The sequence below is a fragment of the Mchenga conophoros genome, linkage group LG14 (assembly GCF_057382185.1).
Source record: "Mchenga conophoros isolate Kocher_MC1m ecotype Shallow Benthic linkage group LG14, M_conophoros_male_GT1.1, whole genome shotgun sequence".
Taxonomy (NCBI): domain Eukaryota; kingdom Metazoa; phylum Chordata; class Actinopteri; order Cichliformes; family Cichlidae; genus Mchenga; species Mchenga conophoros.
The window spans coordinates 41,143,850-41,163,230 of record NC_140539.1 but is presented as its reverse complement, the minus strand read 5'-3'; the positions used below and the strand labels follow the sequence as shown (position 1 = coordinate 41,163,230).

General features: G+C 40.8%; 1 pseudogene; it reads right to left on the bottom strand.

The window, feature by feature from the left end:
* Window positions 1-2,222: 2,222 nt before the first annotated feature.
* Window positions 2,223-19,064, bottom strand: LOC146560499 (polypeptide N-acetylgalactosaminyltransferase 17-like; annotated as a pseudogene).
* Window positions 19,065-19,381: the final 317 nt, after the last annotated feature.

The following is a 19,381-nucleotide window of genomic DNA, read 5'->3' as shown; positions in this document are numbered from 1 at the left end:
TATTAGAGCAAAATCATATTTGACAACTGTGAGTTCTCTGCTCTGACATTAAACCATAACCTCTTTCATTAAGTGCTCACAGGGAGCTGCAGGACACTGCTGGTCAGAACAATGCAAACTATGATACAATAATGTCAATGAATTACATTCATTTTCTAGATTTTTTGTCATCCTTTAAAAATAGCTCCATTTTTTTACATGCTAAAATCTACAAATTATACAAATTTCCATCCCCATAAATACAACCTTATCTAAGTAACGCAGTGAGTTTATTTGATCAGTTTGTCCTTGTTAGCATTTACTGCTGGCTTACATTTAGCAGGACTTTAACCAACATATGGTAATCCTATTTCACGCCAGAGAACGATGAGCAGTCTCTTCGTTAAGAGTCTGATCAGCATTCAGTGTTATGTTAGCATGCAGGCTCTGTCCCTCAGAGCCGCCTCACTCCTCTCTCCCCCTCTCTGCTAGAAACAGGCCCTTGTGCTCCCAGCAGTCTCCTCCTGTTTTATTTACATCTTAAGCATTTAAGCTGATGCTTCATCCAGAGCAGTTTAGCGAGAGTAAGCAGTAGGAGGTCAGTGTCTGATTCAAGGACACTATTTACAGGACATATGGTTGCTTCAGGATTGAACCCATAACTTGTCATTTATAGAACAGTCCCTTTAATGTTCGGCCACCTGGCTGCTTTATTTGTGGCTGGGTAATATTGTGTAGAAGCGCTTTTATAAAAAATGTGATGAAAGTACTCTTAAGTCGAGTTGGTGTAAGTTACAGCAGATGCCATGCAGCTGGAAGCTGAGGGTGAAATCTCTTTTGAAGTAGTCTATTTTGGGGGATGATTTTGAGGACTAATCTCACAGCATGCCGAAAATATTTTGACCACAACCATGAAAATGGATGGAGCAGTTAAAAGGAGAGCAGGCCAGCATGGTAGCTCATCTTTGCTGTCTCTACCTTATTTATAGTCCAGAAAAGCAAAATAAAGCATGAGTTTAGCAGCAAAAAATTACAAACAAGCTTGAAAATAAAATTAAACTGAAAAAAATAAGCATACTAATTAAAGTATGACAAATTTAAAGACTGCAGATGTATCCTAAAACACAGTAACAAAGCACAACCCAGGAAACCAGTTGTTTATTGGAAGACAATCTTGGGAGCAAAAATCCAGCTGATCACACTTATGCAATTTAATATATGACATCATATACATCTCAGTACGTTAATAATTTCAGCCTTTAAGGCCTCCTGCATTTCCACTATTGGTACTTTTGTGCATTCCTGATTCAATCCTCCTCTCTCGTTCATGTTCCAACCCTTTGTCCAAAAAAGTGCTTCCTATGTTTGACTAGGTTTTCAGTAGTTATGGCACACAGCAGTTAACCAAATAAATTAACTTAGCGCAAAGAAACTTTGTACCCAACTGCTTACAGTACTTCATGCTACGAGATATATTGCATCTGATGCTACAGAATGCTTGGTGGAAAAATAGCAATAAAAGTCAGAATCCATAAAACATAGAAGTGAGATTTAGCCCAGAGTCCTTGTTGGGGTGATTTGAAAAAAAAAGTACACCAAGTAATATTTTTAGCATATTTTTCTTCAAATTATAAATATTTACAAGGATTTGAATTTTCTGAAAAACATAAGAATCACTTTTCAGGCATTTTTGCTAAACTGTGTAAAATTTTCTCCTGTCACGAGTAGCCATTCCTTAATTTCTAAGTACCATAGACCAGCGGTCCCCAACCCCCGAGCCATGCACTGGTACCGGTCCGTGAGTCGTTTGGTACCGGGCCGCGAGTGTTGAGGTTCAGGTGTGCAATTTATGGTTTACCGGGGGTTTTTTTCTTCGTTTTATCGTTCATATTTATTGTTTTTATCGTTACCTCAGTTCCCCTGTGTCTTTTCCCGTGTGTTATGAACACATTTTAGTTATTTAGGGCCGGTCCGTGGCACAAAATGAATGAAATATTGCAGAAAGACTGATGGAAGATGGAAACTTTTTTTCCCCTTCACATAAGAAAGAACACGCTTTTGGTCGATTAAATGTCTACTAAAACTTAAACACTGTAAAGAAGTGGCACACAGGAATTATGGCAACATCACATTGAAAGTTTGTAAAATTCATATAGAGAAATGGTCCTCATGCTAAACTTTCACCACGTTGAATGTCCATGTTTTTAAAAAAAAACTAACAAAAACAAAAAAACATCAATTGTTTCCAAACCACCTCATCACTCGTCTCCTTAAAGCCATCTATTTTTGAGTCTTATTTCAAAAGCTAAGGAGCCCCCGCATCATTGATTGTCCACTGGCCAAGGTAACGTCAGGTGACAGCTCTTGGAAATAGCCTTTGTAATTGGTCCCAATGAAACTGGCCAGGCGATCACTGCTTCATAGTGTTCTTGATGGTCCACCTCTGCCCCGAGCAGGGCTGCAGGACCAGCAGGTGGCCGGAGTAAACATTAGCCGGCACCACCTCCAGACAGCGTCCAGTAGCCCGATTTATGATCGATTCGTTCTGCAAGGCAGAAGGAGATACAATACTTTGGTTTTAACAGATTTCACAGATGGTCTGTGAACAATGCGTGATGGTGACAGAACAGTATGTAACCAGACCGGGCCTTATGTGAACTGTTGCAACCTCTTTCTTAAACAAATGGCACTAACTTTTTACCTTACATCTATATAAAATAAGTAAGGTCTCCCTATTTCCCTAAGACTTCTACGTCTGCAGGACTCTTCACTGCTTGTCCTGCTGTGTGACAAAGAATCGATGTGGCAGAAGGTCTGCAGCATCACTGTTCAAGCTCTCCTCTTCCCGTGCTACAGGCTGTAACTCTTTAGTTTTTAAAGGTTACCCAAACAGAACTAAAAGACCAACAGAAAATTGACTTACAAAAGGTTTTTCACATTAAAAGAAAAAGAGAATCAATGCCAAAGTAAAAGGTATATTGAGTCGCTTGTTACCCTTTAAGCAGTCTGGGTTTAGTTGTCTTAAGAGGACCCCTTATTTTCTAGCATAAATATAATTTTACAACAGTTATTGTTCATATTAATCATAGCCAAAGTCTCAATTTATGTGCAAATAATCCCCGTTAACCAGACTGCTTTGATTTCAGTAATAGCAGAGATGATATCCTAATATAGTCATCACAAACAGACAGATCTATCTGTGAAGTCCTACTGGCCCCGGTGTTAAAACCTTCTGTTTGTGAGGGTTTTAACACAAAGAAAGGTGGCTTCAACGGAGGTATTCGGAATATAAAGGCGGTTCTGTCAGATAAAGCATGAACTACGGGGCTGCAGCAATGCTGAGTATGAGAGAAATGAAGATTCATGCAAAGCTACTCTCATATTAGAGTCCAAGAGAAAAAAGAATGGACCCAGACATGAGCTCAATAGGTCCCTTTTAAAATCTGACATATAGATACTTTTCCTCTCAACTCTATGCCAGTAAATTTTAGTTTCTCTTATAAACACTCAGTTATATCATTGAAAAAGAGATTTCTTTACACTTCTGACCTGAGAGAAATGCCATGTCTTCTGTTTCACGTTGGTCACCTTTTCACAATTGAGGAGCTGAGGAAAGTTGCTCATCTGATCGTACACCACACAACGAGTGTCCTCACCAGTGCTGCCTAGGGGTCCCAGAAACAGCTGACCTTCTTTAGTGTAGCGTCCTAACTAAGAGGAAAACAGATACGTCACACATACAGTAAACGGAAAGTTACTGAACTGGCTGAGTGAATACTCTTCTCTTTATTAGCTAACGATGAAATAAGTATGTGATGATGTACAAGTTGAAGGTAACCTGGCAGGAATTTTCCTTGATTATGCAAGCTGTTGGGTTTTTTTTTTGCTGCTTTGAACAAGAGGATGGTGTTGTTCCCAATACTGCTGAGAGGCAAAACATGTCTTTGTTCTTCACTGAGTGCTAAACACAAAGATTTTCCTGTACATCACTGCTAATCACAGTGTTGTTTCAGCAGAGTTCTAACCCACATATAGCCCTAACATTTTATATACACCAAATTCTGCAGTTTTCTCAACTTGACAGAAAGAAAAAGCAGAAGTGAGTCAGATTCTTCCCGCTCTGTTTTCTAACCTTTGTGTCTTTCACTTCAGCTTTTTCGTTCAGATTAATAGTAATTTCCACTTTAGCAGTGCAGATAAAACAGTTCCTTTGGTTGCATCTAGCTCTGAGGCTTTGAGTGTGCTGACGATAAAGACTGATTGGGAAATTGTTTATATCGCATTCTGTTCCTAACAAAGCATGAATAGTGGTTGCAATGCCTTGCAAAAGATATAAAGATAAAGCTTTCCATCAACCACCCAGTCAGCCCAGTTTGGGTCTTTTTGCAGAGTAACTGCATCCTGTTTGCAGTACATCATACAAAAGTTAGGTGATTTAACAGCGTTTGGACTCAAAATCTTAAAAAATCCCACTTGTGGTCCCTAGATGTCACTGCTTCTTCTTAAGAACAGAGTATTTATTAAAATGTTTTTCTAGTATCTTTGACCACTACAAGTTACATTCATCTTTTCACAGATATTCATATCGCACTTTATTTTATGCACTTATGTGCTTTATCTGTTTTGCATACACACCTACAGCCAGTCACCATTTAACCTAACGTGCATGTCATCGGACTGTGGGAGGAAGCCGGACTACCTGGAGAGAACCCACGCTAAGACACCATGGGGTCGCTTTTATCTCCGTGGAAGTGCAAGTGTGAAAAACTGGTGGTCTAATAAAAACTGAAGACTTTTTGTTCCATCAAAAGGATAACTTTAAAAAATGCAACTGAAGCATGTCTTGTGAAGAAAGTGTGATGCGGCTGTTAGATTTGTATTGTTGATTGTCATTTATGCTTAGAAATATTTACTTATATATGCTTAGAGTTTTGTAATTAATTGTAGATTGGTAGAGGTTTTGATCCTTGATAGTCTGCAAACTGTGTGTGTATTAGACAGCACTTTGGGAGCATGAGAGGTCATACCGTGTTTTATTGTTTTATGGTAGGATTAACGTAGTTGCGTCTGTTCTAGTCTAGTCTTTGTTTAGATGAACTGCAGGACTTCCTCACCGTGTTATCTAGGATGAACCATCTAGGGTGAGGGGGAGGCTACCCTCTTCCTGACCAAGGATGTTTGACCCTTTGATCAGCAGTCCACACACACACACACACACACACACACACACACACACACACACACACACACACACACACACACACACACACGCACGCAGTAAGGATGGGCGGACATGTCTCAGCCTCCACCACTCTCAGCACTGGAGCCCCCCAGGGGTGTGTTCTGAGCCCCCTGCTGTACTCTTTGTACACATATGACTGTGTGGCCACTACCAGCTCCACCACCATCATCAAGTTTGCTGACGACACCGTCGTGGTGGGCCTGATCTCTGATAACAACGAGACGGCCTACCTGAAGGAGATTAGGAATCTGGAGAACTGGTGCCAGAGGAACAACCTCCTTCTAAACGTCAGTAAGACAAAGGAGCTGATAGTGGACTTCAGCACTAAGCAGGAGAGGAACTACCAGACCCCCGTCATCAACGAGTGCCCAGTGGAGAGAGTGGACAGCTTCAAATACCTCGGAGTTCACATCACGCAGGACCTGTCATGGTCCTGTCACATCAACACCGTGGTGAAAAAGGCCCGTCAGCGTCTCTACCACCTCAGACGCTTGAGAGACTTCCAACTGCCCTCCAAAGTGCTCAGGAACTTTTACTCGTGCACCATAGAGAGCATCCTGGCGGGAAACATCTTAACCTGGTTCGGGAACAGCACCATGCAGGACAGACGAGCTCTACAGAGGGTTGTGCGGTCAGCTGAGCGCACCATCCGCTCCGAGCTCCCTGACCTGCACTCAATCTACAGCAGGCGGTGCTGGACCAAGGCCAGGAAGATCGTGAAGGACCTCAGCCATCCCAACAACAGACTGTTCTCTCTGTTGAGGTCAGGAAAGCGATTCCGCTCCCTGAAGACCAACACAGAGAGACTGAGGAGGAGCTTCTTCCCGCAGGCGATACGGTCTCTCAATCACACCACCACACAGTACTGACCCACACATACAGTTCTTACACACACACTGGACTTTCTGGACTTTGTTTTTGCACAACACTGGTCACTATATTCTTCATTTCCGGTTAATACTTGTACAGCTGCTGTTATTGTGTATATATTTATTTATATTTAGATTTCTTCATACATTCTTATATAGTTCTATACTGTGTATTGGTGTATTTTGTTGTACAGTTATTTTATTTTCAACTTTAATTTATATATTTTATCTTATTCTTCCCAGTTAAATTTACCCTTCATTCTAATTTGTGTTGTACAGTTATTTCATTTTTAACCTTAATTTATATTTTATTCCTTCCTAGTTAAATTTACCCCTTTTTAATTTTTCATATTTATTTCCTACCTTATTCATAGCCTTTCCTTTTTTGTTTTCTTTAGGTCACGAGCAGTTGTCCAAGCATTTCACTACATATCGTACTGTGTATGACTGTGTATGTGACAAATAAAATTTGAATTTGAATTTATTACTCTTTGTGTGTATGTAGACGTCATATGTTAACGAACTTATGCATATTCATGTAACCTCAATAAAAGGACAGTGGTACGGGAGGACGGACGAGAGCAACTGGGGCCAAGCGAAGGAACGGCGATTGTCCGGTTCTCTCCCGTGCACGAGTAACATGAAGCTTGCCTACTTCGTGTCTTGCTTTGCAGTGTAATTATATTGCCTTTAACGTTCCAGCGGATGGGTTCAAGCTACAAACCTATCAGCGGCACTCATTTTTCCAGAATTGAATTGAAATTTTAGCTCCTTTAGCATTTTACCACTGAAGCCTTGACTTTCTGCCTAAAGCACCTGTTTACCACTGTGAGCTAAAAAGAGAGGCCCTTAGGGCTGAAGGGATGAAGAGCTGACACTGGCTGACTCAGGGCTTCAACACAAAAAGTGCAAGACACAATTTTATTCTGACAGCAGAACTCGCTCCTTGGAGGATTTCAGCTGAGCCTGTGATTGAGACACAGCTGCAAATCACATCACCGGAGAAGCTCACTGTATGTTTTCATGAGAAAGCAAAGCAACTGGAAAAAGATGGAGTATACTCTTTAGTATGGTGGTGAGGAAGAGTGTTGTACCTGAGGACCCCACCCATGGCATGGGTGCAGGGTGGCTGTGTGGTTCTCCTTCACACCCTGATCCATACACAGGTGGCTTGCTTTAGAATTGCGGACCTTAAATACACAAAAAAAAAGAGTCAGACTTAATTCATAAAATATGAATATTCCCCAAAATAATTACCGATTAAAAATGTATAAAGGCTAAAAACAAGGATGTGTCAGTGTGGATCAGACAAAGTTCTAAATCTCATTTATTTTCTATTAACAGCTGAGAAGATGTGGATGTACATGCTGTCTGAGTCCCTGCTTTCTTGTTATATTTTGGTCTGTGGAGGAGATACAAGTTTCTTAGGACTTTGTGTAAGTATCATTTATTTAATTTCAGTGGTTTAATTTGTACATCAGATCTTACATCTACAAACTTACTTTTTCCTGTGTCTTTGTCCTTCATGGCTCACCTCACCGTAGAACAGCGTATCGTTGTACCTCTTCATCTCTGGGTAAACGTTGTCTAGGTACCAGTGAAAGCTCTTACATTGCAGACTCTTCCTCAGTGCAACCCTCTGTGATATGTCTCCGTAATCAATACCGTGGTTCTGCAAGAGCAAAGGAAGTTATTATGCCTAAAGTCTCTACATAAATTGTGGAACCAAAAGAAAAACTGTTTGGCTCTGAACATGGACATCTGATAGTCACAAACAGACAAGCATGACTGACAGCATCCTCTCTAAGAGAGGTCTTGGTGCAGAAAAATGCCGTTCTCACCTCCATGGGGATGTTCCAGGCCAGGTAGACATTGGACTTGTACTCATCCATCCAGACCTCTGCCACACGCAGGGCATTAAGGCGTGTGTGGAAAGCTATGTTACTGTGGTAAGGTTTCTTCATTCGTGCAATATGAGCCACTCTGGAGCAAGGCAGCACCTCCATACTGCCTCCACACAGCCACACCTGTGGGTAGTAGGAGTATGAATTAAAGCTCACAATAATATACTGCTGGCTGCTGGGCAGCAGGAAATATAAATAGGCAGATGCACAGTCGCCGCGATGTCCTGATTTATAAAGTCAATTACAGCTAACAGCTGGAGCATAGAGCACCTGGAAGGACGTGTTTTCTTTGTGCTGGAACTAATGAAAGCTAAATCTGTACATTTAGAAGTCCTTCTCGGTTTTTCTTCTTGTTTTCTGTTATATAAAAAATATCTAATTGTTGCTTTTATTCATTTTTTTCTAGCCAACCTTAAGGGGCATCAAGAGGAGCTGAGGTTTTCGGCACTTCAGCACTGGGTTAACTTTTAAGCTCCAACTGTGAGTATACATACATAAATGCATGTTTTTTTACTTATATTGTTTGCTGTGACAACGTATCATCCAGAGCACTCTCCCAGTCAGCGAATACACCATGATGATTCCAGGCATGTCATTAAAGATCAACAAGAAGAGACGGTCAGAAGCACAAGTCATGCTTGAAGATGTGGCCAAAACATCTTCTACAGTTCACCATGCTATTTCCCAGCTTTGATGTAGGACAGCGGGCCAGAACAATAAGACATGAATGCTAGCATAGCCCCAAGAGCTACACAACAACAGAATAAAAAAAGAAGCATAAAAGCAAGCAGTTTACACAATCATAAAAGCATAAGACAACAAGTGAGTTTTGAGTTGGGACTTAAAGAGAGAGATGGAAGAGATATTTCTTAAATCAGGAGGTAGGGAATTCCAGAGTCGTGGAGCAGAGCAGCTGAAAGCCCTGCTCCCCATGGTGGCAAGACGGGGGGAAGGGACGGAGAGAGAAAGGGAAGAAGAAGATCTAAGACATCGAGATGGGGCAGTGATCTGAACCAGATCAGAGAGATATGGAGGAGAGAGATGATGAATAGCCTTAAATGTGTACAAGAGTATTTCTTCTTCCTGACCAAGATTCGTTCCTTTTGTTGCTTCTCATTAACAGAGGTCAAAGAAAGTATAATGATAAAGTGGAGAACTACTGGACATCATTCATTTTTGGTGCTAAAGGTTTAAGAATTAACTGCAGCAGAAGAGCTTCACCTGCTTGTGAAGTGGTTTAGAAAAGAAACCTCAGAGCATGAAGGTTGAATCAATTATCTCCTCATACAAACCACCCAGCAGCTGAGCTGAAAATGATATCAGAATGGCTAGAACAATGTTATGGTGCATCTAGAGCTACTGAAACAGCTCTTAATGCAAAACTTTAAAAAAGAGCTTTTTGACCTAGCAGACTTGCTATTGAAGAAATAGGAAGCTGAACAAGATAACTTCCTCCCAGGATCCTCTCTGGAAACAGCCAGTGGTACTCATCCCTTTTTCCAAAAGCTTCTACACAACCTCAGGAAAAATGGACATGCCCAAATAAGGGCATCATGTAGCTACAATCTCTAAGTTGATCAGTGGTGGAATCCAATGACCTAGCTGTAATCCTTACTTCATTCACAATGATAGCCATCAAAATCAGCAGGTCAAGACTGAGGTATCCTCTGCAGGTTTGGAGAACAAATGTGCAAAGCCAGCAACTGACCAATTAGGAACTATCCCAGCCACAGAAAAACACAGCCCTTAAACAAACACAGAGGCTTCAGAGGAAAACCCCTTGAAGAACAGATGAGAACAGGACATGGTGCTGTGAATTCATTCATGCAGGACTGTGAGTGAGATCAAACCACTGGACCCTGAATTGACCTCTCACTGTTAGGTAGAATTGTTGTGCACATCCACAAGCTTCAAAAGGAGATTAACTGCTCTCATAATGAATAATTTACCCAGAAAGTGGATCTCGGCAGGGTACTCACAGAAGAACTGAGCATCAAAATGGAAAAGAAAGAAGATTTAAGACACGTTAGGCATGGTTGTTGTTGACAGAAGGACTGGTCTGAGTATTTTGGAAACTCCTGATCTACTAGGATATTTCTGTATTACCATCTCTAGGGTTATCCCAAGGGATGGTCCAAAAAAGAGGAAATATCCAATGAGAGACAGTTCTCTGGGTGAAAATATCTTGTTGATACCAGACCCGACCAGAGACTGCTTTGAGCTGACAAGAAGGCAACAGTAAAACAGATAACTTCTTCTTAAAAACCACTTTTGCATTACTTTGAACCGTGAACCTTGAAGAATTTGGGCTAGAGCAGCAGAGGACCATATCAGGTGCTACTCTTGTGAGCTAACAGGAAAGTCTCCACAGTCAGGGGATCTCAATCAGATAGATCACGAGATTCCCATCGTGAATGCACAGCTGACAAATCTGCATCAACTGCATGAGGCCATCATGCCACGATCAATCTTTGAGGAATGTTTCCAGTACTTTGTTGAATCTATGCCATGAAGAATTAAAACAGCTCTGAAGGCAAAAGAGTGTCCAACCTAATACTGACAAGGTGTATCTAATAAAGTATCTGCTGAGTGTGTCCAACCCACGAGCCTTCTGCTGTGAACATAATGAAGACATGGATATCCAAGCTATCTGAACCCACGTCAAAGTGATGTGAGCGTAACAGAAACTTCAAACTGACAGGTCGCCAAACAATTGCACAGATGCAACCTATTTCACTCCTGACAAACATTCCTACTGGATAAAAAGTAGGTCCGTCAGTCTTTCTTCACACTGGGAACAATATGAAACATGTTCCATCCACAGATAAGGAGCACTACAAACAGAAAATGGGCACATAGGTTTTAAAGATAACCTATGTGTTTCTGTTACCCAAGGACACGGGTGCTAACCAACAGAGGGTATGCCAAAAAAAAACATTTTACTGCTCTCTGCCACACTCTAAGATAAATAAGCAGTACTATGATTTCATGTAAAAGATGTTGGACAACAACCATGCAAAATTGCCCCATAGAGGTGCTGATATCTACCGCTTAACATTCATTATCCCAAGAATCCTGTTAAAACCCAAACAGTCATTGATTCAAGTGCTTGTTATGAAAGAGTTTCTCTGAATGAGGGCCTTCTCCCTGGACACATCCAAACAATCCTCTTGTAAGGGTTGTAGTGAAATGTAGAAATGTTGTTGTCGCAGGGCAACTCTGGATATGTGTCCCACTGCTTTGTAGTAAAAGAGGAACAGAAAGAAATGTGGTTCTTGAGATGTGACATTGTGGGCTAGATTCATGTCTTTGCTAATACTTCATCTCCAGCAGTTGTAATATATTTATAGGTGCGTTGAAGCTGAATTTTAGCTGTTTTATTGCATCTGTACACGTTTACTTATCTAGACTTAATTTTGGGGGGAATCTTGATATTTTTGATGACAAGATATAAGAACTTTCCATTTCAGATTCAAGTTATGACCAAGTCAACTCAAAGACAAGGCAACCGTTTTTGTCTTTCTAAAAATATTTGATTGTTTAGCTTGCTGGATAAAAGCCAACACACTCGGGTTGTGAAAATGTTTGACGTTATTTTTTCAGGAAAAATCTAATAACCTTGCAGAAAAACAAAAGACTCTCCAATCTCTCAAAATGTACAGAAACAAACTCCAACCTTCCTGCTCTGCTCTACGTGACCTATTTATCTCCATTGCCCTGCTGTGAGCTGCTCACACAGGACTGGTCCTCCAGGACTCTTAATGGGGCCTCATTTATCAGTGGTGCCACGCTACGGTGGCCACTGCTCCACTTAAAACCTACAGGGGTAAAGAGGGAGCAGGAACAAGAGGAAACTGGGTGACACACAAACCCTGATGCCTAGTTCGATGTTCTCCCCTCCGTAGACGTCCATGCCTGAGTCGAGTAGACCGAGTTCTCCAAAGTAGTCCCGATTGGCCACAAAGGAGCATCCAATCATGGCAGGCGTCCTGCAGCCAGGAAAACACACTATCATGTGACACTGAGCGTTTGCAAACACCAGAATGTGTTTTTTTGTGGCTTTATCTGATGTTTATTTTGGAGTACTTTTCTACAACCCAAATCTCCACTATGCAAAGTTTCACACTTTATATTTCAGCCTATTATGTGGAGGGTAAATCTAAACATTTTTGTGCATACTCATGCAATTTATTCTTATTTTTAATTAAAGAATGGAAGGAAATCCAATTTAACACAAATATATGGGTGATAATCAGATAATTAAAATCCTATTTTCACCACTCTCTAATTTAGGCTGTAATTTTTTTATTGCTTTAATGAAGTCTGGTTTCCCATCAGGAGCTTTTTTTCTTGTTTTCCCCTAATCTTCCCCAAAACTAAAAAAAGAACTTGGTGGCAGTTTTATTGAAAATCTTAAAGAAGTGGAAAAAAATACATCTCAGAAGTGTGAGATCTGTGTTCACGTTTAAATGGGAGAAGCTGGCATACCTTATTGGTGCAGACATGTCTCCCTCCTCCCACCACTCTTTGGGTGGATTAATGTACATGCACCACAGTTCCCAGTTGTAGCCATGGCCAGAGTTCTCATAGCGCTCCACCTCAAAGGTATCGTGCTTGATGTTGTCGATTGACGGCAAGATAATCCTCTTGTGGTTTTCTTTTATTCTAGCTAGAACTGGTTCTGCCCTGAAAAAAGTGCAAACACACACACACTCACACATTTAGTTGACTTTACTTTGTGCAGAAACAAAGTTTATAACATCTTTTAAGAGCACCACTTTTTTCATCCACTTCAGTCAAATAGAAAGTTCCTTGTGTCGTCCCAGTTTTATCACTAATTCTGTTTGATTCAGCCGAGTTGAGCTCTGCAGGGGGCAGTGAGAGAACTGCACGGTATACCTTAAGTTATGCACTGAGCTCGAAAATGAGATCCACAAAAAGACATCAACAGGATGTGGCAGTTGTCTTAGCGGGGTTAATAAGGTCCCTCATTGCATGCTAATTTCTTGACAGTATTTAGCCTTTGATTCAGTTCACCACCAAGCGCTCAGCTTTTTTGAATTAGTACAAAACCTTCATTTTTTATGGTTACTAAAAATTTACTTTTACGACAAGTTCTCCAAGAGGGGTCCTGTTTTGGTGTGTGTTTTATGTGTGCTTGTGATGTTTTTTTTTAAATAAAATCCGTTCAACCTGATCCCACAGCCTCAAGTGTCTCATTTTAAAACTTCTCAGGCGTGAAATAGCTTGGCTCTTCCTTTTATGCAGCTTCAGCTATCCTTTGTCTTCTCTTTCCATGGTTTCTTTGCACTTTGTAGCACTCTTTTAACACTGATACCCAAAGCTCTATTATTGTCATTGTTGTTATCATGAATAAGTTATTCCAATGTTCATACATTTGGCAAAGATATGTTTTTTTCCAGATTTAATTTTGAGTACATGTCATTTTTGTTTTTGAATGCTGTGTTTCACTTTAATTTACACTAAAATAAGCCTTTTTCCAAATACCAAAAATTCACTCCTGACTGTTAATAACACCGTGCTTCCCGCTAGATGATAGGACCCACTCACCATGATGGGGTGAACTCCACATGGGCATCAAAAAATCCTGTCACCTCAGCAGTGGCTACCTTCCAACCCTCGATCCTGGCCCTGATCAATCCCTCTCTCTTTTGGTTCCTTACAATCTTCACCAGGCCGGGATAGCGTTTGTTCACATACTCCTCCAGTGGACCTTTCAGTTGCTCTACAGTTCAGAAAATGAAGATAACACATCAAACAAAACAAGTCAGAAATGCTTATAAAGACTGATCTTTAGTTGATCTTTGAATCTGCCGTTTAGCTTATAATCTGCACATCTATCCTTGAACAGTCTGCCAGCTGGAGTTTTCCAGTATTTGATCTGATGTCAGGACTAATAAAGCCTGAAAAGAATATATCACCATTGCAGCTAAGTTGGCGAGTTTAAGAAGAATCCCTACATGCTAAAGAAAGTGCTTGTATTTTTTTCTTAGCTTCTCTAACATCAGATCCATTGCAGCCCTCTTTACTGAAGAAAGGAGGAAAAAAAGAAAAATGCTGTTCCAGAGTCCCCTCTGGCAGCAACAATCAAAGCCTGACACATTATGCCTAGCTTGCATAATTATTTTCATGCAATCACAATAATTGGAATTCATGTCGATAAATATGAAAGGACAGCAGAGTGAGCTTAAGCAACCATTCCCAGTATGACAACTCTTTTGTCTCACTTCTCTCACTGGCAGCCTGCACTCCTTTATAAACCGCACATCAAGCCTTAGTATTGGTTGTGTGAAACAACATGATAAGAACACAAAGGGCAACCCACTAAGCACTAAATGGTAAATGGCCTGCATTTGTATAGCGCTTTTCTAGTCCCTAAGGACCCCAAAGCGCTTCACACTACATTCAGTCATTCACCCATTCACACACACATTCACACACTGTGAATGTGTGTGTGAATGCCCCAGGGCAGCTGCAAGCTACATTGTAGCCACAGCTGCCCTGGGGCGCACTGACAGAGGCGAGGCTGCCGGACACTGGCGCCACCGGGCCCTCTGACCACCACCAGTAGGCAAACACGGGGTTAGTATCTTGCCCAAGGATATTTGGCATGCAGCCAGGAGGCAGCCTGGGATCGAACCACCGACCTTCTGATTAGTGGCTGACCTGCTCTGCCACCTAAGCTACAGCCACCCCACTAAGCAGTGTTTTTGATTTTTATTTTAGGCTGTCCAGAGACAAAGAACTAAAAAATATTTAATATACAGTGGGGCAAAAAAGTATTTAGTCAGCCACTGATTGTGCAAGTTCCCCCACCTAAAATGATGACAGAGGTCAGTAATTTGCACCAGAGGTACACTTCAACTGTGAGAGACAGAATGTGAAAAAAAAATCCATGAATCCACATGGTAGGATTTGTAAAGAATTTATTCGTAAATCAGGGTGGAAAATAAGTATTTGGTCAATAACAAAAATACAACTCAATACTTTGTAACATAACCTTTGTTGGCAATAACAGAGGTCAAACGTTTACTATAGGTCTTTACCAGGTTTGCACACACAGTAGCTGGTATTTTGGCCCATTCCTCCATGCAGATCTTCTCGAGAGCAGTGATGTTTTGGGGCTGTCGCCGAGCAACACGGACTTTCAACTCCCGCCACAGATTTTCTATGGGGTTGAGGTCTGGAGACTGGCTAGGCCACTCCAGGACTTTCAAATGCTTCTTACGGAGCCACTCCTTTGTTGCCCGGGTGGTGTGTTTTGGATCATTGTCGTGTTGGAAGACCCAGCCTCGTTTCATCTTCAAAGTTCTCACTGATGGAAGGAGGTTTTGGCTCAAAATCTCACGATACATGGCCCCATTCATTCTGTCCTTAACACGGATCAGTCGTCCTGTCCCCTTGGCAGAAAAACAGCCCCATAGCATGATGTTTCCACCCCCATGCTTCACAGTAGGTATGGTGTTCTTGGGATGCAACTCAGTATTCTTCTTCCTCCAAACACGACGAGTTGAGTTTATACCAAAAAGTTCTACTTTGGTTTCATCTGACCACATGACATTCTCCCAATCCTCTGCTGTATCATCCATGTGCTCTCTGGCAAACTTCAGACGGGCCTGGACATGCACTGGCTTCAGCAGCGGAACACGTCTGGCACTGCGGGATTTGATTCCCTGCCGTTGTAGTGTGTTACTGATGGTGACCTTTGTTACTGTGGTCCCAGCTCTCTGCAGGTCATTCACCAGGTCCCCCCGTGTGGTTCTGGGATCTTTGCTCACCGTTCTCATGATCATTTTGACCCCACGGGATGAGATCTTGCGTGGAGCCCCAGATCGAGGGAGATTATCAGTGGTCTTGTATATCTTCCATTTTCTGATGATTGCTCCCACAGTTGATTTTTGCACACCAAGCTGCTTGCCTGTTGTAGATTCACTCTTCCCAGTCTGGCGCAGGTCTACAATACTTTTCCTGGTGTCCTTCGAAAGCTCTTTGGTCTTGGCCATGGCGGAGTTTGGAGTCTGACTGTTTGAGGCTGTGGACAGGTGTCTTTTATACAGATGATGAGTTCAAACAGGTGCCATTCATACAGGTAACGAGTGGGGGACAGAAAAGCTTCTTACAGAAGACGTTACAGGTCTGTGAGAGCCAGAGATTTTCCTTGTTTGAGGTGACCAAATACTTATTTTCCACCCTAATTTACGAATAAATTCTTTACAAATCCAACCATGTGAATTCATGGATTTTTTTTTCACATTCTGTCTCTCACAGTTGAAGTGTACCTCTGGTGCAAATTACTGACCTCTGTCATCATTTTAGGTGGAGGAACTTGCACAATCGGTGGTTGACTAAATACTTTTTTGCCCCACTGTACCTATGAAAATATACTCACTGTATATATATATATAATCAAAGCATTTCTTTAGCAAAGTGCACATACTAGCCCTTTTTAAGTTCATTGACATATGTGCACTCAAACAGGCCCAATGAGATTGAGGGTTATACCCCAATTATTTGTGTTAGGTTTGTAAGCTTTTCCAAATGAATACAGAAAATCAGCAAAACCACCATAAAGAAAGCTTATTTAAATAAAGCTGATATTGGGAGAACAAAGCCCAAGGGGTGGAAAATGAGTAAAAAACCTGTGAAGCAGAGAATAACATGAGGGACTGTTGCAGAGCGCATGAGTGAAACAAGCTCACAGATGAGCTGACAAAGATTGGCAGAAATCACTTTAGAGCAGCCGGGTAATAAGGAACAGGTGAACATAGAGTGGAGCAGATAATTACGAGCAAAAACCCAAACAAATACTTTCAGACAATCCTAAAGCTCTTATTTAGTTGCATAGAGCCATGTGTGAACATTTTGTCTTTACATTTTGCTTCCAAGGAACCGAACTGTCTTTTAATTCTGTAATTTATTTCACGTTCTTCAGGCTTTCTGAAGGTCCTTCAAATTTTTCTTTGGACATCATTTTATTATAATTTTCAGTGCAGTCCTTTATTTGTTTGTTCCTATGAATCATTCACACATAATAAAGGCACCTAACTCAAGGGACAAATTCGTTACTGGCACATTACCAGCAGCTTGTCACAAATACACAATTTGTTTCCTGCACAAAAAATGACAACGATAACACACCAGCAAGGTGATTACCAAAGAGCTATTAGCCAAAAACTTGACATATGTCAAGAAACTAAACAAGTAGAGGACAAAAGAACTGGCAGCTTAAATAAAAACATCTACAGCAGACGAACAGAATTTGAAAGTTGTGTCCTTAAGAAATAACACAAAACTGACACACAACCTGAGCGATGCATCTGGCATCTTATGTTTGCAAGTTTCAGTAAACTGCTGCATCTATTTCCCATTTTCCTAGCAAAATACAAAGACATGATGGCTTATTAGCTCATCCTATCCTAAATAACCACTAATGTATGCCAACTATTGTCACTGCTACACTATCAAAAGCTGAAAACAAACATAAAAAACATACAAATTCATCACCACAACAACACAGTTGATAAATAAAGAAATACAGAAGCACACATGCAAATAGAGAGATGACATAAAAGTTCTCACTCAGCTCCCTGCGGTGCTGTTTTAAGCTCCAACTCACTCTAAACAACACCAACGGGGGTCTACTGCTTCCTGAGCATCAACGACCGCGCCACCTTTTTAAGATAAGATAAGATAAGATAAGATAAGATAAGATAAGATAAGATAAGATAAGATAAGATAAGATAACCTTTATTAGTCCCACACGTGGGAAATTTGTTTTGTCACAGCAGGAAGAGGACAGTGCAAAGGTTATTCACTAGTTTCAGTTTTATAATAATATAAAACTTAATTATATAATTATATTCAGGTTACATGACACTTATTGTATAAGATAATTATTTCTGGGATGCTGAATGACAATTTGATGTGTATTTTGTTGCTTTCAGTAGAAATCCTGCTGATGACTCAGTGGATTTTAGATGGAAATTCTGTGTTTCACTCACTATAAACCATCTTCTAATCAGAGGGCGAAAAAGCCACTCTTCTTATTTGGTATTAGCTGAAGAAAATATTTAATCTATACTGACCGTCATCGCTGTTGTCGTCCACCAGGATGACCTCCTTGAGCAAGTGTGTGATTGACAGCTGAGTGGACTGAGCGCAGGATCACCGACAGAGCCTCGTTGACGAAGATGAAGATGAGGGAGATTTGGGGAAGGTCTCTTGAGTAGCTGACCTTTCTACATCTGTAGAAAGACACGACACAACACCTGTAAACTACTTGCATTAAGTAATACGAGGTGCCAGTGGAGCACTAGAGTGATGGTTTGGGAAAAGTAGTCTACAAAGTTATACAATTAAAAAGACAATCATGATTTTGTATTGATGAGCCCATTTACCATGATTTCTAACATTTCTGATCAATTGAATGTTGTATTAAATAACAAGGAATATGCCTTTCTTTTTAAAAAATGAGGACATTTCTCAGTGAACCTTAATTTTTGAGTGCTCGCATATTTAATTTTGAATTTGTAAAAAAGACTAAACTACCTCCATAGAGCTGCTGACGTCTTGTTCAATGGGGCTGAAAGGCAGAGCAAGTGCTGCTTCCTGTTCAACTATAATCACAAGGATTTATTTTCCACATTGGCCTTTTAACTGCATGTGCTGTTTCAGATAGAAACCCTATTTTAAACTTGTTTTGTTTAAACAGCTCTAATGAAGCGGAAAGCGGCAGGGTGAGGCTTTGGCTCTAAGTTTAGCACATGTGGGAAAGGAAGGGGCTTCTTTTATTGTCTCCTTTTCACGTCTTTTTTTCTTTTATCGATTATCTTATTTCCTCTGTGAAATAATAGCTAATTAGAAGTTATTCTATAACAAATCCAGTGTTTTCAATTCACGAGGTTGGAGAACACTTTTTTAGGGTTTTTGGCAGGAAACCATTAGAAAACAGAAGGCAACATTAACAAGATTAACCACGAAGAACTGGGACATTTGTCACCTTTTTTCTCCTTCTGATACAATATTGCAAAAGTCTTGAGGCATCCTCATTTCGTTATATTCTGCTGGGAAAATGGGAAATAGGCAGAGCAATTCACTGAAACGTGCAAACATAAATGGAAATACAGTACATAAGGCAAAAATGTACTTGAAAGTCAATATTTGGTATGGCCACCTTTACTATCGAACATAGCCTGGACTCTCTCTTTCCGGAACACACTGCTTTAATAAATGTTGAGGTCTGGGCTCTGGGGAGGCCAATCCATGACTGATCTAGGTATACGTTTACTGCATTCACCGTGTGTTTGGGATCATTGTCGTAATGAATAAAAATATGCCTTTTCCAACTAGATGCTTTTCAGCTGGGA